The sequence below is a fragment of the Bombina bombina genome, chromosome 4 (genome assembly GCF_027579735.1).
Source record: "Bombina bombina isolate aBomBom1 chromosome 4, aBomBom1.pri, whole genome shotgun sequence".
In the NCBI taxonomy this organism is placed as follows: Eukaryota; Metazoa; Chordata; class Amphibia; order Anura; family Bombinatoridae; genus Bombina; species Bombina bombina.
The window spans coordinates 586,658,768-586,685,689 of record NC_069502.1 but is presented as its reverse complement, the minus strand read 5'-3'; the positions used below and the strand labels follow the sequence as shown (position 1 = coordinate 586,685,689).

At 37.1% G+C, this 26,922-nt stretch overlaps 1 protein-coding gene across 4 annotated transcripts in view; it reads left to right on the top strand.

Annotated features, from left to right (window-relative positions):
- Positions 1-241: 241 nt before the first annotated feature.
- The window catches only part of FBXL4 (F-box and leucine rich repeat protein 4), a 323,445-nt gene continuing 296,764 nt past the window's right edge, over positions 242-26,922 (top strand). The window contains exon 1 of one of the 4 annotated variants that reach the window (XM_053710564.1): positions 242-327. The gene's annotated coding sequence lies outside the window, so the exon portion shown is untranslated. Of the gene's footprint in view, positions 489-26,922 lie in introns of all 4 variants that reach the window. The other 3 variants (XM_053710565.1, XM_053710562.1, XM_053710563.1) reach the window with 3 other exon arrangements.

Sequence of the window (26,922 nt, the reverse complement as noted above, 5' to 3'; positions counted from 1 at the left end):
GTATCTCACTCAACCTATGTCCTCTGTACATTTAAGGAGGATTTACAAGCATCCTGTTTATGAATTTACACAAATGAAAGAACTTTATTTCAGAATCCATTTGAGGTATTTAAATATATGCTGTATTACTAAACTAGATAAAAATTATTACCATACGTATCATCTACGTATATTGTTGAAAAGGGAACCATAAAAATGGTCAGCAACTGTTCCAATCCACCTTAAAAAAAAAGGAGGCGGGGTTTGTTGCTGAAGTCTGGTCAGCAGGAACTGATAGGAAAACAGAATGTGACAGTGAGGACTGGGTCACCCAAGGCTGCATATCGGGTGGGCATTCTGGAGTGGCTAGGCAATGGTCAGGTGGGAGTGACGATATTGATGACATTACATTGTGACAATATTAACAGTTGCAGGAACCCCAAGTTGTTGTTGAACCTGGTGGGACTATGTGACGTCAGAAGAGGAAGAGGCCGGACTGAAAGGTGCAGGTGGCTACGTTTTTACAAGCAGTGTGAATGCAGGAATATTGTCTGTAGTAGGGGACAGTGTATTTATAATATTAGTTAAACGGTATATGAAAGTATATGCACTATCCTGTATATGCTTAAGGAGACACTGTAGTAAAACCAAAATTGGACTAGAAAAAAAGTGCATTAGCTGTATGCAAACTGCAATATACATGTATGACAACTTCAGCAGCTAAAGTTCCTTAAATTAGTAAAACCGAGTCTGCATCATCTGGTCAATACAAATGTAATTGTCTTTCATATCATGTTTTTCTACAGTCCCTATTTGTCATGCCTGCAGCTGGATATATACTAGCCCTTATTACTGTTGGCTATAGTAATGCTGTCTGTGCCATATGAAGAACCAAGCAAGCAGCATTTTTATGATTATTTGTGCTTGTTGTGTGTGTGAAACCCTCTCATAGCAGCCAGGATACCATTTCAGTGAGGGGTGTGTCTCCAGTGTCTGGAGATATCCCTTTATTACCTTGGTAACCTGGTATAGGGAAATAAAGTAGAAGAAAAAAGCTGCTTTGGCAAAGGGAGGCAGCCGCAGGATGGACTGTTTGATTTTAGACTCCTTAGATTACAACAGCACCACAGATACAAACAAAAATAAACAGCTTCTTCCTTCACATTACTCTGTGCACAGCCAGCATTAGGGGAACCAATCATGTTGGCCAGTTACTCTCTGACTGACAGCAGGCATGCTGATAAGGGAGTGTAGGAAAATACTTAGCTCTGACATTAGTACAAAATGATTGTCATGTTGCCCTGTAGTGAAGACCCAGCATGAGTAAATCCAGTAATGTTGACTGGTGACTTGCTGGCAGTAGGCATGTATATAAGGGAGTGTGGGAAAACACTTAGTTTGATATGAGTGAAAAGCAGAAACAGGCAAGGTTTTGCTTATTTTTAGGACCTTTAGCTGCTAAAGTTGTTAAAATACAGGTATTTTGAAAAGTTTCAATACACTTAAATAGATACAAAAATGCAAAAATAAATATGCTGTAATCTATTTTATTATTACACTATTGCTTGTGTATAACAATGTGTTTAAAGGGATACTAAACCCACATTTTTCTTTAATGGTTAAGATAGAGCATGCAATTTTAAGCAACTTTATAATTTACTCCTATTATCAATTTTTATTGGTTCTCTTGCTATCTTCATTTGAAAAGCAGGAATATAAAGCTTAGGAGCCAGCCCATTTTAGGTTCAGCACCCTGGATAGCGCTTGCTTATTTGTGGCTGCATTTACCCACCTATCAGCAAGCGCAACCCAGGTTCTGAACCAAAAAGGGGCCGTCTCCTAAGCTTTACATTCTTTATTTTCAAATAAAGATAGCAAGAGAACGAAGAAAAATTGATGAGTAAATTAGAAAGTTGCTTAAAATCACATTCTCTATCTGACTCATTAAAGAAAAAAAATTGTGTTTAGTATCCCTTTAACCACTGCGGAAGGATTAAACACACAGTTAAAGTCAGCTCCAGAGCAGCAATGCACTGCAAATAGCTGGCTGAATACATGGTGAGGCAATGACAAGAGACAAAAGTGTGCAATTGCAAGCTGGCTATCTCACAGTGAAGGATATTTACATATTATTTTTTCCACAAAGAATACAAAGAAATTAATTAATTTTCAATGGCATCATTTTAAAATTAAAGGGATATTAAACAGTAAATACATGCTAGACATAATAATGTACTCTAACCAAAGTTTAGCCTTAGAATATATATATAGTGTGTGTATTTTTACCCTTTTATTAGTTCTTTAACTGCTGAAGGTATGTGTAAAAGTTTAGAGTCTATAAAGTACTGTAGATTCTATAAAGTAATGTGTAACGCCATGTTTGAACTTATTTTCTATTATCTCTGTTTTCTGCTTAGAGCAATTAGGGAAATTTAATGTATATGTATACATGTGTGTATGTGTGTATATATGTGTGTGTGTGTATCTATCTATCTATCTATCTATCTATCTATCTATCTATCTATCTTGGTGTGCTGCCTGTACAGACTGTCTGTATCTTTTTTTTACTATCAGTTTAATAAACCAGCTACCAAGCATTAAGGATCCATTGCTCTTTCTTCGCTGTGTTATAAAATATGTATTCTGTAAACAAAGTTGTGTGGAACCCCACAAAGCCATGTTTGATTAGCCTGTTTTATATCTGTCCCTAATTGTTTGCTGCAGGACCGTGAGATAAGTTGCAAATTTTAGTTCAAACAGGGTGGCACCCATTACTTTACAGAAACTCAGTGGAAATTAGAGTTAAATTACAGGAAAAGGGGACAAAATAAAAAAATAAAGTATATTGCAAAGTTCTTTTAACTACACATAAACATTTTATAGTACAATTTCATACTGTTTAACTCTTTTGGTGCTTAACCTTTTTTACCCCAGTGCTGAGCCAAGTTTGAGCTTTTTTACTACCTAGATTTAAACACACAAATGATATATTGTTTTATTCAGCAGGCCCAGCAGATTCACAATATACTATTATATTTATATTTCATGGCTTATGAGATAGCTGCGGCAAATAACTAAAAAAAATATTTTTTTTATTAGATTTTATTAAATAATATAGAAAATGGTCAAATAGAGGCCCATACAGATTTCAGGAGGTTATCATATAGCTTTGAGAGGCCCCATTGTTCAGAACAGAAATAAAAGCACTTTTTTTCTTGTAAGGTGTTCTAGGAGGTTTGTAGCTGCTATGGGAACTGAGATTGAGGGGTTTGACGAACCTCTCCCTATCCAGCTCCCTGCAACTACAGGGAGCTTCCTGGTTCTGCCCCCTTTCCACGATCCACGGCCTGTAGGGAGGGTGATCGCCGAAAACAACTTTTGATCAGCGATCCCCCTACATGATGAGAAGGGCTCATCATGCGCCTACAGATAGCGATGTGCATTCTGAGAACGCTTCATCATGTGCATCGTAGGGGTTCATATCCCTTTAATGCAGCAAGAAATGCATCATCTTACAACTATATATACCATTTTTGTTTTTATCCTAAAAAATTGCTGGGACCTACAATGCATGTTATAACAGGTTGAACCCACTTTAAAAAATCTGGGGAGGTTAGAGAACGAGTGTCCTAGGTGGAACTTAGGCAGTCTCTGAAAGCTATGGCATTTGCCCTGGCCGAGAAGCTATGGGCAGGACATGGACCAGACTTTCCAACCTGTGGCTATTACGCAAGATTCAAATTAGTTATAAAGTTTGCAGTGGAGCTTGTTCTCTGAGAGATAGATGCTGCTGCATTGTTTGTAATTAAGAGACACTTGCAACTCGCAGATGGGATGTGGTGGATACAAAGCTCTTTGAATTGTGGAACTTTGACTTGCAATATTGCAGCAAGTTTGTCAGCGAGATTCATTTTTCAAGCCTGATTTTAATTATTCTGAACCAATGATTGTGTAAAGCAATGAACAAACTAATTTATGTGTAGCCCTAATTGGCCACAATTAAAGGGATAGTCTAGTCAAAATTAAACTTTCATGATTCAGTAGGCCATTTTAATCAACTTTCTAATTTACTCCTGTTATCAAATTTTCTTCGTTTTCTTGGTATCGTTATTTGAATGTAAACTTAGGAGCCGGACAATTTTTGGTTCAGCACCTGGGTAACGCTTCCTGATTGGTGGCTGCATTTAGACACCATTCAGAACCAAAAATGGACTGGCTCCTATGCTTGCATTTCTGCTTTTTCAAATTAAAGAAACCAAGAGAACGAAAAAAATTGATAATAGGAGTAAATTAGAAAGTTGCTTAAAATTGCATGCTCTATCTGAATTATGATAGTTTAATTTTGACTAGAATATTCCTTTAAGGATAAACTAAACAGACATAACATGACAGTGTCAGTGCTTTTAAAACATTTATTTTTCTGTCCAGGTCTTCTGCAATTCAGTACAGGACATGAAACCCATTGTTTTTCCTTCATGATTCAGATAGAGCATGCCATTTTAAATAACTTTCCAATTTATTTTTATTATCTAACTAGTCGATAAGCCTGCCCAGAGGGCAGTCTAATTATTTTTTAAACTACAGATGTAGAAACAACGTATTTTGTAACTATTCTTTTGTATAAAAATGTAAGCTACAGGTGTAGCAATACTATAAACCTAACATTTCTTAACCTATATTTCCGCCTTCCCCCCCAAAAATCGCGATTAAAACTAAAATTAATAACCACTTAACCGTTAATCACCCACATCGCAATACACCTAATTACCCTATTAACCCCTAAGCTGCAAAACCCCCACATCGCAATAAACCTATTTACCCTATTAACCCCTAAACTGCAAAACCCTTACATCGCAATAAACCTATTTAACTTATTACCCCCTACATCACCCCTACATCACAATAAACCTATTTAATTTATTAACCCCTACATCACCACTACATCGGAATAAACCTATTTAATTTATTAACCCCTACATAACAATAAACCTATTTAACTTATTAACCCCTACATCGCAAAACCCCCACATCGCAATAAACCTATTTACTCTATGAACCCCTAAACCGCAAAACCCCAACATCGCAATAAACCTATTTACCCTATTAACCCCTAAACTGCAAAACCCCTACATCACAATAAACCTATTTACTCTATTAACCCCTAAACTGCAAAACCCCTACATCGCAATAAACCTATTTAACTTATTAACCCTTTAAACTGCCAAAACCCACAACGCAAATAACTATTTAAATAACTAAGTACAGTACACTAACCTAACACCCCCTAACCTAACACCCCATTAAATAAAGCCAAATTACCTAAACGAATACATTCTAAAGTTACAAAAAATAAAAAAAGCTAACACTACAGAAAATAAAAAAATCAAATTACCAAATTTAACAAAATTAAACCTAATCCCTATTAAAATAAAAACACCCCCTACTCTAATAATAAACTACCAGTAGCCCTTAAAAGGGCTTTTTGCAGGGCATTGCCCCAAGATAATCAGCTCTTTTACAAAAAATATACAAAGTCCCACCTAACATTAAACCCCCCACCCCCTAAAATAAAAGAACCTAACACTAAAAAACCTAAACTACCCATTGCCCTGAAAATGGCATTTGTTTGGGCATTGCCCTTAAAAGGGCATTTAGCTCTTTTTCTGCCCATCCCTAATCTAAATAAAACAAATCCCCCCCCCCCCAAAATAAAAAACCCTTAAAAAAATTCTAAATCTATCCCCCAGGTTGGTACTCACGGTTCCTGAAGTCCGGCAGAGAAGGTCCTGTTCCAGGCGGTGAAGTCTTCTTCCAAGCACAACCTCTTCTTCTTCCAGGAACATCCTGCACGGAGCGGAGCTGAAGGCCGCGGAGCTGAAGACCGGCGACTCTGGAACTGAAGACTGGCGACCACAGAGCCATGGAGCGTGTTGGATCCTTTTCGTACGATCTCCACCGTACACTGAATAGTGAATTCAAGGTATACGATTAAAGATGGCGTCCCTTGAATTCCTATTGGCTGATTTGATTCTTCCAATTCAAATCAGGCAATAGGATGAGAGCTACTCAAATCCTATTGGCTGTTTAAATTAGCCAATAGAATGAGAGCAAGTGAAATTTTATTGGCTATTCAAATCAACCAATAGAATTTCACTTTATCTCAAGAGGTTGCTCTTGGAAGAAGACTTCACCGCCTGGAACAGGACCTTCTCTGCCGGACTTCAGGAACCGTGAGTACCCACCTGGGGGTTAGATTTAGGATTTTTAAGTGTTTTTTGGGGGGATTTGTTTTATTTAGATTAGGGATGGGCAGAAAAAGAGCTAAATGCCCTTTTAAGGGCAATGCTCAAACAAATGCCCCTTTCAGGGCAATGGGTAGTTTAGGTTTTTTAGTGTTAGGTTCTTTTATTTTGGGGGGTGGGGGGGGTTTAATGTTAGGTGGGACTTTGTATATTTTTTGTAAAAGAGCTGATTATCTTGGGGCAATGCCCTGCAAAAAGCCCTTTTAAGGGCTACTGGTAGTTTATTATTAGAGTAGGGGTGTTTTTATTTTGGGGAGGTCTTTTTTATTTTAATAGGGATTCGGTTTAATTCTGTTAAATTTGGTAATTTGATTTTTTTATTTTCTGTAATGTTAGCTTTTTTTTATTTTTTTGTAAACGTATTTTTTTTTATTTTTTGTAACTTTAGAATGTATTAGTTTAGGTCATTTGGTTTATTTAATGGGGTGTTAGGTTACGGGTTGTTAGGTTAGGGGGTGTTAGGTTAGTGTAGTGTAATTAGTTATTTGCGTTGTGGGTTTTGCGGTTTAAAGGGTTAATAAGTTAAATAGGTTTATTGCTATGTAAGGGTTTTGCGGTTTAGAGGTTAATAGGGTAAATAGGTTTATTGCGATGTAGGGGTTTTGCGGTTTAGGGGTTAATAGGGAAAATAGGTTTATTGCACTGTAGGGATTTTGCGGTTTTGGAGTTAATACTTTGTGTAGGATTTTTTTTAATACTTGATGCGGGTGGTTAGTTTTTTTTTTTTTTTTTTTTTTTTTTTTTAAAATACTTTTAATGTGGGCGATTAGGTGTTGCTTTTGTAATGCTCCATTTGCCTTTGCTGCATCCACCGGGATGCAGCTTACGCTGCATCCCGGTGGATTGCGAAAATGGGATTCTTTCACCACCTTGCCATTTTCGGAATTCACCTGGATGCAGCTTCACTGCATCCAGGTGAATTCTTTTGTCCTCGCGCTGCCAACATTCCATTGAGGATGTGTGCGCAACTGCCGACAGCGACGGACATTACAAACGCAATTATAGTATAGATTTGTTTATTTTTTTTATCCTTTACTGAAAAATATACCTAGGTAGCCTTGGTGGCTGCACATATATGCATCTTTTCATTGGCTTTCAGCTAACTCCCTGTAGTGCTTTGCGGCTCCTTCAAAAAGAATAACAATAAAAAAATGAAGCAAATTAGATAATAGAAGTAAATTGGAAAGTTGTTTGAAATTGTATTCTCTATCTGAATCTAGAAAGGAAATTTTTGGTCTCACGTCTCTAATTTTATTCTATAAACAATGCATATATAAAAATATGACTTTTAATGTAGGTGTCGGCGACAAATCCCAAAATCCATAATGTTTTAGAAATACAGACTTTAAAATACAATTGCCATTGTCGCAATCTTCTCTGCCTGTGTCTTGGTTCTTGTGTTCTTAAATGCAAATGCTAGTCTATGTTTATTTGAAACAACTAATACCTTTCTGATTACACTACTGTACTTCCTTTCTGATATTACTATGTCTTCAAAGGTGCTAAAAATTATATAAAACTAGCTTTATGTTGTGTGTGTGTGTGTGTGTGTATATATATATATACGGTGAAGGAAGGCACTCACTGGTCTTTAATTCAAAAGAAAACCTTCCGGGGAGTGTGTCCCCGAAACGTCACGCTTATTAAAAGTTTTCTTTTGAATTAAAGACCAGTGAGTGCCTTCCTTCACCGTGTATACTTAACTGCTGGCACCCTGGCATCAAGATTTGTAAGTGAGAGTGCTCTCTATCTACCTATATATATATATATATATATATATATATATATATACTGTATTATAACATGTACATTTTGCATATCATATATGACATAAGATGTTGTTTACACTTGCCCCCATCTGTGCCCTCTGACTGCTCTGTATGACATAATTGCAGGACACAGTTCCATGAAAGCACATTGTTGCATAAATATATAATATATGCACTTTTAATTTGTGGGACAGTATTAAATTTCAACAGCGCATGCGTAGCGGCAGCAAGATCCGTCACAACTTACTTGTCAGAATCTGCTCCCTCTGATTGCGCATGTTGCTGATTTGACATAATCGCATTCCACACATTCCTATTTAACATATGTGGAGTGTGATTACGTCATACAGAGCATGCGCAGTTAGAGGGAGCAGATTCTGACAAAGGAGCAGAATCTGATAGAACACCGGCTGTAAATACACAAATATTAAAAAAAACGAACTTTTTCCGGTCCCAAGCTGTCGGAAAAATCCTTTTGTATCTGTTTACTCAATTTTAAGATATATTAATAATTTGTGCATGAATAATCTTCTCCTTGCCACAATTTTCACACCCCTAGTGACACTAAATCACACTCTAGTCCTAATATGGGTGATTGGGGCATGCAGGTGCTTAAAATTACTCTGCAATATATTTTGTGGACCCTGGGGAAAAGGAAAAGCTATTCAATGCGTGCCATAGTTCTTGTGTCCCCCGGAAATAGTCAAACTAAAAAATGTGCGTTGGTGAATACTGGTTGTGGGCAAACGGTAAGCACAATTCAAAAGGGCTATCAGGAGGGGAGAACAGCAGATAGAGGGTACCCTGCAACCTTCCCTAAATTAGGCCTTGTGCCGCTGTACATTTTTCAGAAACATATTTGTAGTCATACATTTATATGCGGCCCTTGAATAGCTTCTAAAATACTGATCTGCAGACCCATATGTTAGGAAGTTGGCTATATCAGAGTTTTAATTGATTTTATTATGTTCCTTTAATGGCATAGATTATGTAACCTCTGGCTGTATAACTCTTATAAATAAAATATAAATTAAGAAAGCAACAAATCTGGAAATCGACAATATAAAAATACAGATATGCCAACTTGTATATGTAGTTTTGTGTTGGAAAAAAATACAAGCTTTTAAAAATGTAGACATTTCAAATCATATATTGTTATGAGTTTTTTCTGTTTGAGCAATAGACTTATTTTTAGCTCTGTTTTTCAAACTTGTGAGATGTATTTGTGAAGTCAGGTAGGTGTTTTCTAACACAGGTTTTAGAGACAAAAAAGTGGTTTATTTGTTACAGTGCAATGCTGTTGTACTGAGATGATAAATTACAGCATTTGATTCTGATCTTGAAAAACTCAGCACAAATATATTGTTTTTCAGCATGAATTAAATAGCAAACTTCCTGTATATTAACCTTACAACGGTAAGCAAATAATATAAAAATATGTATATCTGTCAAGTTAAGAACTGACCTGTGGTATAATGCTATTTATTTGTTGTTTGTGAATTACAGCAGTACTGAATAAACTATAAAAATTCATCATTATAACCTTAGGAAATGTATGTGTGATGGTCAGGTGTCTACGTACCTTTGGTCATATAATGTGTGTGTGCAAAAATAAATTAATACATTTAAAAAAAAAAAAAAAAAAAGAGACCACTGCAAAATTATCAGATTCTCTAGTTTTACTATTTATAGATATGTTTAAAAGGAACATTTTTGTTTTATTCTTTAAACTACTGACATTTCTCCTAAATTCCAAATAAAAATATTGTCATTTAGAGAGTTTATTTGCAGAAAATAACTGGTCAAATAACAAAAAAGATGCAGTGTTTTCAGACCTCAAATAATGCAAACAAAACATGTTCATAATTAATTTCTAAACAACACAATACTAATGTTTTAACTTAGCAAGGGTTCAGAAATCAATATTTGGCTGAATAACCCTGATTTTCAATCACAGCCTTCATACATATTGGCATGCTCTCCACTAGTCTTTCACATTGCTGTTTTGTGACTTTATGCCACTCCTGCGCAAACATTCAAGTTGCTCGGTTTTGGTTGATGGTTTGAGACCATCCATCTTCCTCTTGATCTTTTTCCAGAGGTTTTCAATGGGGTACAGGTCTGGACATTGGGTTGACCATGACAGGGTCTCGATCTGGTGGTCCTCCATCCACACCTTGATTGACCTGGGTGTTTTGCATGGAGCATTTACCTGCTGGAAAAAACTATCCTCAGAGTTAGGGAACATTGCCAGATCAGAAGGAAGCAAGTTTTCTTCCAGGATAACTTTGTACGTGGCTTGATTTATGCTCCCTTTACAAATCAAAATATGCCCGATTCCATCCTTGCTGAAGCACTCTCATATCATCTTCAATCCTCCACCAAAATTCACAGATGGTGCAAGACACTGTGACTTTTAGGCCTCTCCAGGGCTCTGTCTAACCATTAGACGACCAGGTGGTGGGCAGAGCTGAAAATTGGACTCATCAGAGAAGATGAGCTGGAATCTGGCAGATTTATCTTTTGTGAAGGCTATCCTGGAAAAAACTGTCTTCCTTCTGCTCTGGTAATGTTCTACAAACATTGCAGCAGGAGTCAGGACAATGTTCCATACTTGAATTTAGGCGCCAGTAGTGGAATAAAATCACCCAACAGCAATGTGAAAGACTGGTTGGGAGCATACCAAGAAGTATGAAAGCGGTTATTGAAAATCAGGGTTTTATTGCACCAAATATTGATTTCTGAAATCTTGCTATGTAAATACATTCGTATTGTGTTATTTAAAAATTAATATGAACTTTGTTTTTGTTGAATTATTCCAGGTCTGAAAACACTGCATCTTTTTTGTTATTTTGACCAGTTGTCATTTTCTGCAAATCGATGCTCTAAATGACAATATTTTTATTTGGAATAAATGTTTACAGAATTTTAGAAAATAAAACAAAAATGCTAATTTTACTCAAGCACATACTTATATAATATAAATATTCTATATGAAGGGTCTTTACAGTGCCTATTTTCACTAAGTAAGGGAGCTGTAAGGGTATCTCAGCCACTTCTTTCCCTGGGGGCCGTCTCTGTGGACTTCATACAGGCCACATAGATTACATCGTCAATGGTCTATGTTTACGGCAATGCACTGCCGAAATGCGTAAGACTGTTTTTTCTATTTTCCTCCTGGAATGGTGTCGTTGTGAACTTTTAATTGATTCTAACAAAGGATTTGGATTTTATTGAGGCTTTTTTCATTTAGAACCTAATTTTTTCATATTTGTTTGGGAGATTGGGGACCTCCCTTACTCCTGTTTAGCCTAACAGCCACCATACCTGGATCACTGGGATTATCGTTTGTCTATTGTGGGAGCGGAGTAGGAGAAATTGCTATTGGAGCCATCCTGGATGATTGTCGGATGACGTCACCCGTAAGCGCTAAGCACACACGCTGTTTACAGATACAGTGGATGGTGAGCGTCCTAAATCTGTGAAGTACTTCGATTGATTGACCGGTGTAAGGGGTAGGAGTGGTCAAATATATCACGGTCCCTTTGAAGCTGCTTTCTTAGAGTGGTGAGTCTGCTCCAAGTTTATTATTATTATTTGCCCAGGATCTCCTGCTTGTCCCATGGTGATCGATATGTACATAGATTTGTTTCATCTGCTGCTTTAAGAGTGACTCTGAACTTCTTCTTTATCTGCAATGGACCAATCTGGTCCTGCCTCTTCCAATATTTTTTTCATCTGAGGGTCCTTCAGATGTAGCTTTTACTAATCTTTCTCATGGGTTTTTTATGTAAGGCAGTCATGGTGTGCCCACCTGCACAACTTGGTGGCTCCTGCCAGGCGTCTGTTCTACAAAATCATACAAGGAATCTTAAAATTTCAGCTTCTGGAGGGAGACAACCTCCAGTATTCGCTCCTCAGGGTGGGGTAGCTGAATTTGGTCGGAATTTAAGAACAAGCTACAATTTGAAGTGTCTGTGACCATTGCAGCTTTCCTGCCTGCTGGTATGAGTAAACGTGAACTAATATTTCTTTAAGTTCCTCCTCCAGGGGTAACACCCTGGCTTGCTTTTCGTTTGACAGATGGTCTCAGGTTTCTGACTTTGATATATCAGAAGGGGAGTTATCCACAGATAATTCCTCAGTGGATTTAAATAAGGAATCCAAGGGAATATTTGTTCAATTGAAGGGGATCGCCTGTGATCCTTGCTGAAGGAGGACCCAATGCCGGCTGAGGAAAATATAGTATACAAGCTAAATATCTTTTTCAGGCCCAAGTCTAGGACTTCTGAATTATTTTTTTTTACCGGTATCTGAGACCAATTTAGACTTATGGAGTACCATCCCTAAGGTAGATGGGGCTATATCTCCTTTGATCAAGAGGACTACAATCCCTCTGTAGGACAGTACATCTTTCAGGGACCCATTGAAGCTTGGTTACCTTAGAAAGACTTTACTTCAAGGAGGATTGCTCTTTCAACCAACAGTCAGTTTTGCAGCAGTTGCTGGTGTTGCTGCGTTCGAGTGTGACTCACTAGCTAATTTTGTTTGGGTTGACTTTCCTTTTGGAGGGGATTCAGGACCGCATCCAGTCTGTAAATCACTTTATTTGTGTTACTAATAAATTTTATTCACGTTAATGCCAAGAATGCATCTTTGGTGATCTTGTACAGAAGAGCTCTTTGACTAAGTATTTGTATGCGGACATGGTTCCAAGTCTAGACTGCTATCCTTCACATTCTAGGACAAGAATATTATTGGTCATGGTTTGGACTACATCATTTCTTCTGTAAACAGTGGCAAGGGTGCCTTCTTGCTTCAGGACAAGAAATCTAGGCCCAAGGGGATATCTGGTGGACATTTTTGTTCCTGTCCAAAGATCACAATCTGAGGTTTTCTTCCCCTAGGTAGCATGCATCTTTCTATCCTATCTGGAATCCTAATCCAGTATGGAGAACCCAGTCTGTTCAGGACTCTTGGGTAATGAAAATTGTTTTCCAATGGTACAGAAAAGGTTTCAGATCTTGACCTCCACTTGGGAGGTTCATTCTGTCTCACTTTTCCAACAAACCTTAAAAATGTGTTTTTTTTTTTTTTTTTTTTTTTTTTTAGTTTTTATTTCTTTATTGAAAGTTTTCGAAATACAATCATTGTTCATCTTATTATTCCTCTATGTATGTTTACATCAAATATACTCTTCCATTATACAAGTATAAAGATAATGTGTTTAACATATATTATATTCTTATACAATCAAAACATCAGTTCTGCTGTCCAGTTATTTTCTTGGAAAAGTTTGGTTACCATTTCAGCAGGAGGAATTGATTATAACCAAGCTTAGAATATCCTACTACAAACATTCTAATAAACAAACTACATCACTAACTAAAAAATAACCCTAAACCTGGCAGTAAATAGGTTTTCCTTGATACTCTTGGTCCCAATAGGAACCTTAGTGTACATGGCAAATTACAGTCACAATTATTGTTATATTTAAGTACAATTCACTTCTATCTTACTTGAGATCTATCATTTACTAGTACATTGCATCTTATAGTATTACTGTGATTCAATAGAACCTTTGTATGTGTCCCAAAAGAATAACATATCATTATATATTTGTAAACGGTTACTTCTAAGAAAATAATATCTTTCCAATGTTATCAAATTATGGACTCTGTCTCTCCAAGACCTTATGGAGGGAGTTTCTTTGGATTTCCAGAGAGATGCAATTAACAATTTAGCTGCATTCATCATTATCTGTGTTAGATTTCTTTTTATGGCACAACGTATTTCATTGTATATATTAAATAAGCAGACCTTGGGTGATAATAAGTTGCTGGATGTTACCTTGTTAATCTCTGTAATAATTAGTTTCCAGAAAGCTTGGATCTTGCAGCATGACCACCACACATGCCCCATATCTCCCACTTCCAGGTTACATCTCCAACATTTGTCTGATGCTTGTGGAAACATGTATTTGAGCCTGTGCGGCGTAAGGTACCACCTCAGCATAATTTTGTAATTAGTTTCTAAGCCTTGGGTGGAGTGTGCAGAATGTGCTGTGTTTTTAAAGATGTCTGTCCAATCCTTAGTGGTAAACTGCATACCTAAATCTCTTTCCCAAGCCTTGGTAAAATTATGGGGACGTGGGGAGGACACTTTCAGCAGAATTTTGTACAACAATGATATTATTCCTCTAAGTGGGAGACCAGTGTGACACATGTTTTCAAACAGGGTTAGGGGTCTGATAAGATTGTCCCTTTCTTTGTGTGTATTAATATAATGGTTTATCTGATGGTATCTCAACCATGATGTGAAAAGCCCTTTCCCTAGATTTTCTATCTCAGCTTTAGGTTTCATTTTATTTAAGTGTGTCAGTGTGATTATAGATATCATTCTATTGAGGGACAGGTCTGCGTCTGGAATAAAAGATTTATTAACCGGGAGGTCTGGGTTTGATAGAATAGGGGTAAGGGGAGAAAATCCACTGGAGATCTCTTTGTGGTGAGTGTGTAATATCTTCCAATCTGAAAAAGTGTTGGTGATGGTCTGCAATGATTCCCCTAATAAAAAGTACGATGTGTTGGGTGTCCAACAGGCTCCTCCTAGCTGCTGATTGCCTGATATATCATGTTCAATTTGGATCCAATGTTTAAAGTTTGCCCCACTGAATCTGCACCATTCTATGATCCTTTGTAAAGAAATCGCTTTTTTATATAACATGAGATTAGGTACTCCCAACCCCCCCAGCTCTTTTGATTCATACATGGTACTTTTACCTATCCTGGGAGGTTTGCTCCCCCAAATATATTGATTTATTGCTTTTTTTATTTTGTGAATATACGTTTCAGTGTGGGGAAGAGGTAAAGTCTGGAGTAAGTATAAAATTTTTGGCAGTAGTATCATTTTAGTGGAGTATATCCTGCCTATCCATGATGTGCGCTTAGAGTGCCATGTGGAGGCTACTCTAATAATGTCTGCCGTGAGTTTTGAATAATTTGTTGTGCGTATAGTTTCAATTTTGGGAGTTATACTGATTCCTAAATATTTTATAGATTCCATTTGAATACTAAATTGACAACTGTCTTTGATTTTATTTAGCATTTCCTGGGGGATGTTAACGGGGAGAATGTCAGATTTCGCCATATTGATTAGAAAATTTGAGACCTTTCCATAGCCTGCTAAGGTTTTTTGAACCTGTACTATCGATTCTAGCGGGGAAGTTAACGACATGAGGATATCATCCGCGAACATGGATAATTTATATGTTTTATTTTTAATCTTTATCCCTTTAATAGAGGGGCTAAGTCTTATTTTGGATACTAGTATCTCAAGAGACAAGACAAATAGCAGGGGGGATAGGGGGCATCCCTGCCTGGTTCCATTTCTAATTTCAAACTGTTCTGATAAGGTGCCATTGATGCGGATTCGCGCCCAGCGGAAGGTATATAAAGCCATGACCTGTTTTATAAATAGTGGTGGGAAATTAAAATTTTTTAAAACTGATTCCAAAAAGGTCCAATCTAGCCTGTCAAAAGCTTTTTCTGCGTCCGTGGACAGCAGAATTGTTGGGATATTGTTTTTATTTATGTGTTCTAATAAGTCCAATATTTTAACAGTGTTATCTTTTGCTTCCCTTCTCGGCACGAATCCCACTTGGTCAGGGGATATAAGTGTGGGTAGAAATTTGTTCAGCCTGGTGGCTAATATTTTAGCATATATTTTTAAGTCTAAGTTGAGGAGGGATATGGGTCTAAAATTTGCAGGTTGGTCATTTTTCTTTCCTGGTTTAGGTAATACAGTGATAAATGCTTGTAGCATATCATCTGGGAACACTCCAATTTCCTCAATTCTGTGGAACAAATTTAACATGTGTGGTACTAGTACATTTTGGTGGAGTTTATAATATAGCCCAGAAAACCCATCTGGGCCAGGGGCTTTATCTATTTTAATTGTCTTGATTTCTTCTATTATCTCCTGTGCTGTAATAGGAGATTCCAACAATTCTCCCTCCTCCACTGACAGTGTCTTTACCTGGATTTTGTCCAAATAGTTAATACATTGTGAAGAGTGAAGGTCTTTAGTCCTGTTTGGAAATAGGTTATAGAGAGAGTGGAAATAATTTTTAAAAGTGTTAGCTATCTGTTTGGTATCTTCCACTATTCTGCCATTTGGTTGTTTTATTGAATGTATATAGGTTTTGGTTTGTTTAGTTTTCAGAGATCTTGCTAAAAGTCGTCCTGGTTTATTTGCCTCCGCGTAAAATCTTTGCTTAATTTGAATGCAATAGTTTGTGCTTTTATGTGTGTGTGTTGTCATTTTATCCCTGTAAAATTTAAGTTGTTCCTGTATTTTGTTATTGTGGGGGTGAGTCTTATGTAAATAATCTAAGTGTGAGAGTTCCTTGTTTATATGTGTGTATTCTTCCCTTAAAGATTTATTTCTATGTGCATTAGCTTTAATTAAGACCCCCCTAATGTAACTTTTATGGGTTTCCCAAACAGTAGTGGGGGATACCCCTTCTTGTGCATTAAATTGAAAATAATCAGACAGTTCCTCTGATACCAATCTATTAATTTCAGGGATCAGTAGGAGTGAAGGTTCTAGTCTCCAGCTAAACTCTCTAATTGGTGCTGACGGCCATTTGATAGTGCATTTTATCATAGAGTGATCTGACCATGCAGTGTGTGTGATGGCTATTTCATCCACCTGAGCCAGTGTGATATGATCAACCATAACATAGTCTATTCTTGAGTATGATTTATTTGGGGCTGAAAAGAAGGTATAATCTCTTTTATCTGGGTTTTGTACTCTCCATGGATCATGGAGACAAAAGGTCCTGACAAATTTCCAAACCATCTTAAGTTTTTTTTTAGAGATACATATATTATTGTTTGAACTGTCTAATTTGGGGAATATGGGAATATTAAAATCCCCTACTAGTAAAAGTTGTCCCATCTGAATATCCTGAATTAAGGGTATGATGGATTTGAAGAAACTGGCTTGGCCTTGGTTTGGTGCATATATATATTGACAATTGTTGTAGGTTTATTAAACAATAGCCCGCTAATAGCTAAGAACCTTCCCTCCCTATCTCTTGTTTGGTTTATTAATGTAAAAGGAATTGACTTATGTATTAAGATGCTCACCCCATTTATTTTTTTCTTCGGATGGGCGCTGTGGAAGTGTTGAGTGTAGTTTTTGTGAAAATACCTGGGTATATTCCCCCTCTTAAAGTGTGTTTCTTGCAAGCCTAGAATATCTCCATGTTTTTTCATAAGGTCTTGAATTGCTAGTGATCTTTTTTGAGGACTATTAAACCCTTTTACATTTTGCGATACTAAACATAGCATAAATTCGTCCATCATACCTTATAATATGCCTGTACTTGTTCCAGTATGATTATATTCACTGCCATTACAAAATACCTACAAAACTTAATAAGAACAAATATAACAGTAAAATAAACTAAATCTAACCTATAATTGGTTATTATGGGGAGCATAACCAATACGAATTCCATGTGGAACTCTATCTGCCCAATAATAGCTGTTAAATAAAACTATTAGTATATTATACTTACAATCTTGCGTTTACAATATGATCACAGTACAATTACTGTGGAGAGTCCATAAAGCATAAGCTCTTTTTTGCATAAAAGGATACATCTTTGGGTCTTTGCAGGCCACCTGTATAAGAAAAAGGAGAATAAGACAAAAGGGAAAACAACAACTTTTTATCTCATATTGTCACTGTTGAAGTATGACTTTATCTCTTCCGTTGGACTCTTTGCCAGCTTGAACTTTTGAGTTGAGGGTATGATTCTGTGCTTGTAGACATATCTTGGTCTTTGGTTTGTCCTGTGTCTGACTTGATAGGAGGGATCTCCAACCTGTGGCAACAGTCTAACATTTCTGATGGGGCTGAACATGTTGCTTTTCTGTTATTCCATGTTACCATTAGCTGAAATGGGTGATTCCATCTATATTTTATGTTCATAGACCTCAAATGGGATGTGAGTGGGGATAAATCTTTCCGCCTCTGAAGAGTTCTGGTAGATAGATCAGCATATATCTGCAGATTGGCATCCTCAAAGCGAATAGGTTGTTTTTCTCTGGCACCTTTCATTATCTGTTCCTTTACAGAATATTTGGTGATTCTGACAATGGTGTCTCGTGGTGGGGCCCCCTCCTGCGGGGTAGGTCTAAGAGCTCTATGTGCCCTGTCTATTTCCACTGGCGAGGAGTCCTCTTGGTTTCTTAAAGATGAAAACAAGGTTTGTAGGTCTGATGTTTGAATTGTTTCTGGGATGCCTCTGATTCTTATGTTGTGTCTTCTCGACCTATTCTCTAGGTCTTCTAATTTATCTTCCAGTTGTTGAATAGCAGTATCTTGTTGGTCCATTTGTGTTTTTATTTTGGCTGCATCTGTGTTGTAAGCACTGCATTCCTCTTCTAATTTTTCCACTCTATTACTGATGTCTGAGGTGTCTTTCTTTAAATCTGATATCTCATCTTTAATGCATTGTTTTACTTGCACAAGCAGTGAGGCAAAGTCTTTTTTAGATGGTAGTGATGATAGCAATGATTGTGGGACACATACAGTGGCCTGGTCTGCATCTGAGTCAGATTCTGAGTTGGATGATATTTGTGGCTGTTTAGGTGATATGGATGGAGAACAGTCTGTCAGTTGTGAATTTACAGCCTTGAAAAAATGATCTACTGACGGTGTGGTCGAACCCTTAGGGAGGGCCCTCTTCTCTTTTTCTTTATGCAGAGTTTTCCTAGGTGACATGTTCCTTTTTTATGCAGGAATCAGCTAGTGAAAGAGGCAACTGATCCTAATTATAGATGATTTTGACCTACCCCTACCTCTCCTCACCTCTTTGTGATTTGTCTATAGCAGTATAGTTATGCAAAAGGTATTATCTTTGCAGTCTTTTTAACATAAGTAATGCCTGAGTGTTCAGCTCTTGTTGTGCTATGCAGCCTTTTTGAAGTATGCAGCAGTGTGTTATAGATTTGAGCCGTGAGCTGTAAAGAGCCGTTACCCCATTGTCTATTGAAAATGAACTTGCAGATGATATTATGATAGTGATCAGCTCATTTTTCTTTTTTAGGACATATCATGAGATATTTATTGCAATAAACATGCAGCACACAGTTCAAAAGAAATTCTCCTCCACTCGCTATCTATATAGCTTTCTTTACATTTCAACTGTTATGTTTCCCTGGAGGTATAGTGTGAGTCAAAATGGCGACCGTCACGTGTGCCTTGTTAATATTGGGAGGATTCCCCAAGTCAATGCATCTTTTCGGATGACCAAGCGGTCGAACCCCTGACTAATTAAACTTCATCTAGCCAAGTGTAACTCCATAGGACTTGTCACTGAATGTGCGCTGGGCTTCCAAAGCCACACTAACAGCTATGGCGGCTTTCCTATTAATGCGAGTAGCGCTTCTCTAAAATGTGACAGCGTGTGCTGTGTTACCTTCCTCCTGTGTCGCCCAGTCTGACCTTTGTCACTTTATGAGTGGTGTGTCTTTGCCGGTCTGTTCAATCTTCCTCTTTATGGCATAATGAGCTATATATCCGGCCGATTCTCCGGAGCTCACTTAAAGTGCGGCCATCTCCTATGAGTGCTGGCTCCGCCCCCATGTGTTTGTTTTTTCAGTGTGTAAAGGAGCTGGAAGACATGGGGTGGTTGTCCCAGTTCCCTCAGCAGCACAGGTAAAGGGGTTTCATTCTACCTATTCATCTCTTTCTTTGCCTACAGTGGCACAGTGCATGGAAGTAGCAGTCCTCATGGTGACAGCGTCAGCCACCATACCATTGTGAGGTTTCATTTGCAATCGGTTCAGCTTTTCATGCTCAGTCAATTGTACAGAGATCACTCTAACCTTTTTCTTTTCTGGTGGACATTCCCCTGTCCAGTATCTCAGGGATGGGTGTTCTATTGCTTACATGAGAATTCATCTCCACAAATGCCAGACTGTTTGGTTGGGGAGCATGAAAGGGTCATCTGAGGGCTTTGTCCATCAACGCCCTGAAGATCAGAGCAATTGCAAAGCCCTACTAGCGTGGTTTTTTTCTTTGGCCATTCTCTTCTATTTGATTCAGTCCAAAAATGTAACATCAGTGGCTTACATCAATCTTTAAGGGAGATCATGCAGTTCCGTAGATATGCAGAAGGTGTTTCTCTTTCTGGAATGGGCAGAGGTACTTCTTTGCTCCATCTCAGCCATTTTCAGTGGATTCCTAAGTTGCAAGGTTCTCCCTTAGGGGAATGGTCTTATCCTGGTGGTTTGCAATCAACCGACAATTTGATGGGGGTACCGATCGGAGGGCTTCTCGTCTGCATCACAAACATGCAGTTCCTGGTACGCATATCTAGTATGGTTGATTGTTGCTCTGAGGGCTTTCTCTGATTCGGTTATTGATTTCAGTCGCCCACTTAATCCTGTTTCCAGACATATCTATCATAAGGTGTGGAAGGTTTCCTTATTCAAGTGTTCTCAGCGGGGTTTCTCCTGGCATTTGGGAGAATTCCACAGATATTTCAGTTCCTACAGAACAGACTAGATAAGGGCTTATCGTCTAGTTCTATTGAGGACCAGATTTCAGTTGTTTTGGTCTTGTTCACAGGTAATTGGCTCTGTTGCCAGATATTCTATCTTCTGTGCAGGCTCTGAGTAGAAGCTTTCTGGTTATCAAGCTTTTGAAAAATAAAAAGGAAAAGAGCAACTGGACTCAAGTGAAATACTTTAATACCATAAATAAAACTTTAAAACAAGGTAATCTGTGTACCACGTATAAAAAATAAACGAGCACATCAAAGGAAATCTTTAAAACAGGTGACTGCCGTGAAGTCTTAATGTCTCCTATCGAGTACTGGTTCACCTCTCAGTCAAGCTTAATTAGCTAAGCGGTATTCCTACTATATACTAGTTTAAATGAAACAGGGACAATAAAATCTTCCCGTGTAGAATCTAAAATTGAAAATCTATATGCAGATTATAACTTTAGTTTGTGTTAAATTACCCTGTGTATAATTAGGAATTATAAGCATAAACATTTATGCATGTTATTCACGGTAACTAAATATTTGACACACTAAAATATATTCACTTGTATTATTGATGTAGTAAAATTAGGCATTTGCTTTTTACGTTAATAGTTTTGTTTTTAGACAACAAATACTGCATAGGCATTCATATGTTTAAACATTTTTTTTTCTCTATAACTGCAACCCTACTATTAGGGTATTTAAAGACCTCAAAATTCACCTATCAAATCACTTCTCTTGACAAAGTTCCCACGTTGGGGAACGAAACGGCCATCGAGATGCTGATTACATCCACAGGTGCACGCACCAGGTGTTTGCTGCAAGTGTCTGCTGCAAGACGTGCACACCATTTTAGCAACCATTAAACTAAAGACTTTCTACTTTAACCACCAATTCAACTGGCCCTGAAACAGAGTTACGCTGCATCTGAGACGGCTCTTTTGGAGATCATTTCCCTACAGCTAATTAAGCTTGACTGAGAGCTGAACCGGGAGTGGATAGGAGACAGTAAGACTTCACGGCAGTCACCTGTTTTTGAAGGTTTCCTTTGATGTGCTTGTCTATTTTTTATATCTGTTACGCAGATTACCTTGTTTTCAAGTTTCATTTATGGTATTAAAGTATTTCACTTGAGTCCAGTTGCACTCTTTTCCTTTTTATTTTTCAGCTTTTTATCTTTATTTGGGGGACTACCACTGATACACCCCCAGGAGAGCAGCATACCCCTCGGTGTGGACACAAGTGTAGTTCATTGCACACCATTATACACGCTTGAGTGTGAGGTTGGATTTTATTTTCATCATTTTCTCTATTTTCATTTTCTATATTTGGATTTTTGGAAATATTGGACTACATATAATAGTGTGGACTTTAGATTATATCCTAATTGAGTATATTGTTTATTGTAATTCTATGTTTGTAATGCCACTGATATTTATTATTATTAGTTACATTATTTTGTTATTTTTACCACTTACTCCTATCTTAGAAGCGCTGATTTTTCCTTTTCTTTTTTTTTATCAAGCCTTTTGCTCCCCTATAAAACTTTGATTTAGTTCTTACAGTTTTTCAGTATCCTTCTTTTATTCCCAGGTATTCTTTAGATATCAAGTTATGATCCTATAAGGTTTTGTTTTTGTTGACTATTTCTTCAGTTCGTAGAGTTTAAAAACGTTTGGCCTTGCTTGTGATCTGCATTATTTAGTATTCCATCAGGCTAAGGCTGTGTTGAGAACAACTAAGGTTTTCTCCCATAGGTGGTGACAGTGGTCAACAACAATCTTATTGTGTTTTAACCTTAGCTCTTCTACGGAGAAGTGGTTACACAATTTCATGTGTTAGAGCCTTTTAGTTCTATTTTATGCGATCAAGGATTTTTGTCATTTTACTAGTCCTGTTTTGTTTTGTATTAGGGCAGATGTAAGGGCCAGAGGGCTACTGCAGTCTCTTTGTCTTTTGGTTGAATAGTCTAATTCTCTGAGCTTATTTAGGGGTGGGTAAGCAACTACCTGTCCGCATTACTGCTCATTCCACTTATCAGTTTACTGTTCATTCCACATTATCAGTTTAATGATTTTGCCTATACTGAGGCAGCTTTTGGCAAGAAGTTTGCTTTTTGTTGGTTTTTTTTTGTCCCACTCACAATTTTCGTGGACTCCACAGCTTGGGTATTGGTTCCCAAGAGTAAAGGATGTCATGGACTCTCACTACCATTAGAAAGAAAACATATCTTTTTCTTACCTGATAAATTTCTTTGTTTCTTGGTATTAAAGAGTCTACGAACCTGCCCAATTTTTATATTGTTTTCTAGTTGTGGCAGTCTTGATTTCCACTTCTTTTATCTCCTATTATCCTTCTTACTTTTCTTCCTATCCTTGGCTATACGCACTACTAGGAGGGAAAGGGAAGTAGGGGGGGGGGGGCAATTAAAGCTCTGGTGTTGCAATCTTTGCCTCCTCCTGGTGGCCAGGTGATGTAAGGATCTTGTGGACTCTCACGCACATATCCTACACCAGTGAGAGCTAGCTGCTGATTGGTGCTTGCACACGTTTGTCTCTTGTGATTTGATATCTAGATGTCTTCTGCTAGTAGTGCAATGCTGCTCCTTCAGCAAATGATGACAAGAGAATAAAACTAATTTAATAATAGACGTAAATTGAAAAGTTATTTAAAATTGTATGTTCTATCCAAATCGTCAAAGATAATTTGGGTATTTCATGTCCCTTTTAAAGGTACATTAAAGTCCTCATAAAATGTTTGCCTATGTATAGTTTAAAAAATGAAAAACAGCCATTTCTGTAGAGAGGCTGTGGTGTATCCTGTAATATTGTTTACAGACATTGCAACGTGATACATGATTAATACTTGATCAATGCAGAAGCTAATATATATGTGTTTCTGTTTGGCATCAGCAAATTAGGTTAGATAAATATACTCCGTCTTTTAAAGGAGTACGTCCCTGAACTGTAAAGCAATGCAAATCTTGCTTAAAAAATACAGTTAAAATAAATGCTGGCTCACCCTAGAGCAATATTGTGATTAATCCCAAAGAGAAATACAGATTTAGAATCATCCGCTTTCGCATTCCTAAAAGTGTGCTGTGGGGAATGTTTTTTTACTGTTACGTCAAGGTACCTACTGGGAGCCTATCCTCCATTTCCATTCACAAATGGTTCAACGACTCTATCTTGGGCATTAACATAATTGTGTGCATGCAGGTCATGTTTGCAAGTTTTGGGTGATTATATTAGTGCATGCTGACAAACGTCATCACATTAGTGTGATGCAACCTCTGGTTGTAAACCACCTATTTGTCACTCAGTAACCAGAAGTCCCCAGTGATATTCAGCAGTAAGTGATGAAGCACTTTCTGTGCTTGTACTTTGCAGAATTAGCAAGTAACTTTATTTTCCCAATTCTAGAGGGGGCTATACATGTTACATGTTAAATCTATGCTATTTTATTAATTGATGAGTCTGCACAGACATTAATTAAATCCCATAAGAAAGAGGCTCCCCTCTTTTTAAAAGGTAAGTAACAATTTTATTGGATTTTTATGATGCTTATTTTCTGCTTTTTATTTATTCTTTTTGCAGCTGTGAGCCCAAAGGCGCTATCACAACTCCTGCATTTTTGCCTAATAAAAATTCAGGGTGTAACAAAGATTTGTGCCTTGTGTTCTAAGTATTTGAGGCTGATGATGTGCTGCTTGTATCTGATGTAATGCTTGCCTACAGTAAATTTGACTTCTCATTCTGAACAATCCATACAGGAGGATAGAATACTTACAAAATATGAACAATATACAGTCTTTAACATTTCAAATATTATTCTTTATTAAAATCATAACAAAAGAACATTTTGTTGCCCTTCATTACCAAAGAATGTGTTAAAACAAGTGTTACTGATGGATTTCCTGTTTCTCTAGATTTGCTTCATATAGCGCTACAGAATTTTGCAGTGCTGTGCAAATAAATGATTAAAAGTAATATGTATCCAGAAGAATTTGTTAAACAAGAAAGGCAGTTGACAAATTCCAGAAAAAAATGTTAGAATTGTAATTTACCTACTATAGTCTTCAGCCATTTGTTAACCTCCTAAATTGGGCATAACAGCCACTATATTTTCAAAAGCTATGCTTGTTCCTACTGGTGATACTGGAATTTTCAAAAACATCATGAAGAAAAAAAAAAAGGAATTAAATGTTCAGAACATTTTGTGGCATCAAGGAGTAATGTTTCACTAGATACGGTCACAGCTATTTAAGGTGATTGAGTGCTGGTCTAATTATAATTTTCCAAATACACAGTGTTGTTGATTATGTTTTGCAGTTAATACAAGTGTTTGCCTTCTTTACCAATGCAGTTATGGACCTGTCTGATGGCCTCTAATGTTGTAAGTGGGGCCACTTGTTAAATACAGAAAGGCAGATTCCATCTCAGAGATAAATTTGTTTAATTCTCCTAGTGAAGCAAATATGTTGTTTGGAATACAATTAGACTTTATGATATCAAGGAGATCTGTAGATAACCATGTGTTTTTGTGTCAGTCACTTAAAGGACCATAAAAGGGACATTAAACCCAAAACATTTCTTTCATGATTCAGATAGAGAATACAGTTTAAAACAACATTCAAATTTACTTCTATTATCTAATTTGCTTTATTCTTTGTTGAAGAGATATCAATGCACATGGGTGAGCCAATCACACGAGGCATCTTTGTGTAGCCACCAATCAGCAGCTACGGAGCCTATCTAGATATGCTTTCCAGCAAACTATATCAAGAGAATGAACCAAATAAGATAATAGAAGTAAATAAGAAAGCTGTTTAAAATTGCACGCTCTTTCTAAATCATGAAAGAAAACATTGGTGTTCATGTCTATTTAAATTCAAGTTCAGCATTTCAAGAGTGCATAAAATGTTTCATTATTAAAAGTGAAATATTTATTTTGCTTCCTTTTGCTGTAAAAATGCATCCCAAATTTGTATTTGTTCCACTTTCTTCCTCGGAGGCATGGGATAATAGTTGTAGCTAATTTATCTGTGAGTTTTTGTTTACCCCTTCCTAACTCACCTTATCTGTATTTATTTGTCATTTTAAAGGACCAGTAAATTTGCACAATCAACAAATGCATGATAAAAAGACAATACAATAGCTGTTAGTCTGAACTTCAAATGAGTAGATTTTTTTTTTCTGACAAATTTCATGGTTATGTCTATTTCCACTCCTCGGGCAAGATTACATATGCGGCGTTACAAGTTATATTTTACCCGTCGCCTGCATTTTTTACTCCCATAAACTAACCTAGAACTGGCATCGCCATTCGGTATCATATATTCAGCGCAAGGACTTAACGCGCACAGATTTGAGAAAATCTACTCAGTTTTCATCTAGCCACACATAGGCAGGCGCAGCAACCCTTGCACTGACTAAAAAAGCAACATAACTCACTGGAAGCCTTAAAGGGACAGTCTACACCAGAATTGTTATTGTTTTAAAAGATAGATAATCCCTTGTTTACCCATTCCCTAGTTTTGCATAACCAACACAGTTATATTTATATATTTTTTACCTCTGTGATTATCTTGTATCTAAGCCTCTGCAGACTGCCCCTTTATTTCAGTTCTTTTGACAGACTTGCAGTTTAGCCAATCAGTGATGGCTCCCATTTAACTTCACGTGCACGAGCACAGTGTTATATATATGAAAAACATGAACTAACACCCTCTAGTGGTGAAAAACCTGTTAAATGCATTCTTAAGAGGCAGCCTTCAAGGTCTAAGAAATTAGCATATGAACCTCCTGGGTTAAGCTTTCAACTAAGAATACAAAGAGAACAAAGAAAAATTGGTGATAAAAGTAAATTGGAAAATTGTTTAAAATTACATGCCCTATCTGAATCATGAAAGTTTTTTTTTTTGGACTAGACTGTCCCTTTAACAAACACATACATTTAAGCAGCATCTCAAATAGTTAAAGGGGCAGTATACTATAAAATTGTTTTTCTCTTTCCAATTACTTTTTTTACTAGCTGCAGAGTATAAAATGTATGAGATTTGCTTTTCAAGGTTCATTTGTGTATATGAAATAGCTGATTTTGTGTTTTGAAGTCACAACCTAATAAAATGGGTTGAGCTTGTAGGTATAATCAGATCTCATTACTTTATCACATTAGAGCTGCAACAACTAATTGTCATAATCGATAATGAATATTGTTGTCAACTATTCTCATGATCGATTAGTTGGTTTGCAATGAATTGGTCTGTGCACAGCACCAGCTGCCTCCCTACAATGAACTCCTG